Source organism: Trachemys scripta, chromosome 2 (assembly GCF_013100865.1).
Source record: "Trachemys scripta elegans isolate TJP31775 chromosome 2, CAS_Tse_1.0, whole genome shotgun sequence".
NCBI lineage: Eukaryota > Metazoa > Chordata > Testudines > Emydidae > Trachemys > Trachemys scripta.
The window spans coordinates 279055992-279057360 of NC_048299.1; positions in this window are offsets into that span (position 1 = coordinate 279055992).

The window sequence follows — 1369 nt, forward strand, 5'->3', positions numbered from 1 at the left end:
GAAAGACCCAAGTCCCACTGTCCAGCTGGTGGCAACTGAGATCATAAATGACATCTGTTCTGGCCGAGTGATTGGGGAATGAAGCGGAATGAAGACAAACAGAAGAAGGCGCTCCAGTAGTATAAGGGCCCTACTGTCAATCAAATGTTAACCCACCCCTTGCCCAACCGTCACCAGAAGTCCCACACCCATGGGGTATTACTTCTGGGGTCAAGGCGGACACATAACCAGAAGCAAGATATGTCATGTGGTCCCTCAAAGAACTCCTCCCTCTACCAATAGGGTGACCAGATTACCAGCATAAAATATCGGGACGGGGATGGAGCCAAAAAAAGGGGGAGGGGGGCGGAGCAAAAAAGGGGGGGGACGGAGCAAAAAAAAAAGGGGGCCTGGGGCATTAGCAGGCCCCACGCGCTGCCCTCCCCGCGGAGCCTCCCACCCCCTGGCCCGCCACGGGCATATGCGGGGTGCAGTGGGCCTGGGCAGGGGCAGCGCGCAGCGGGCAGGAGCCGGGGGGGGTCGGCAGGGGCCGAATCCCCGCTGCTGCCAGGGAGCCCCACGCCTCTCCCTCCCGCTCGTGGCTGTGGCTCCTTCCCGACGCGACGCGCCTCCCGCTGCCCCAGGCACATGCGGCGCGCGTCCCCCGTGCCTAGTCTCCCTCCCACCGGGAAGGAGCAGCTGGACGCGCGCCGCATGTGCCCGGGGCAGGCCGGGGCGCGTCCCGCTCGGAAGGAGCCACAGCCGCGAACGGGACGGAGAGGCGCGGGGCTCCCCGGCAGCAGCAGGGATTCGGCCCACGCCCCCATGCTGCCCACCGGGCCCCTGCCCGCTCCGCGCTGCCCCCGCCCGGACCCACCACACTGCCCCACGGGCTGCAGGGCTGGGAGCACAGCCTCCAGGCTGTGCTCCCAGCCCCGGGTGCAGCAGCCCGGGCAGAAGCCCTCTGGCGCGGCAGGGGGGGCTCACAGCTGAGCCCCCCTGTCTCCCTCCCTTGCCAGCCCCCCTTTGCCCGCCCGGTGCCCGGGTGCTGGAGCTGACTCACCAGCTCCAGGATCCAGGCACCGCCGCCACTCCCTCCCTCCAGGCTTGCGCCACCATGCTGCAAGCCTGGGAGGGAGGAGGAATGCTGGGGAAGAGGCGGGCCAGGGCGGGGATTTGGGGAGGGAGCCAATGGGGGAAGGAGGGGCGGAGCGGGGGCGAGGGGGGCCTGAGCGCCAGAGCGGAAGGGAAAATTTCTTCTTTGTCCAGTGTCCCGACCAAACATTGGACGGGACGCGGGACAAAGAAGCAAATATCGGGACTGTCCCGATAAAATTGGGACGTCTGGTCACTCTATCTACCAATCAGGAGGGATTTCAGCCACTGGGGA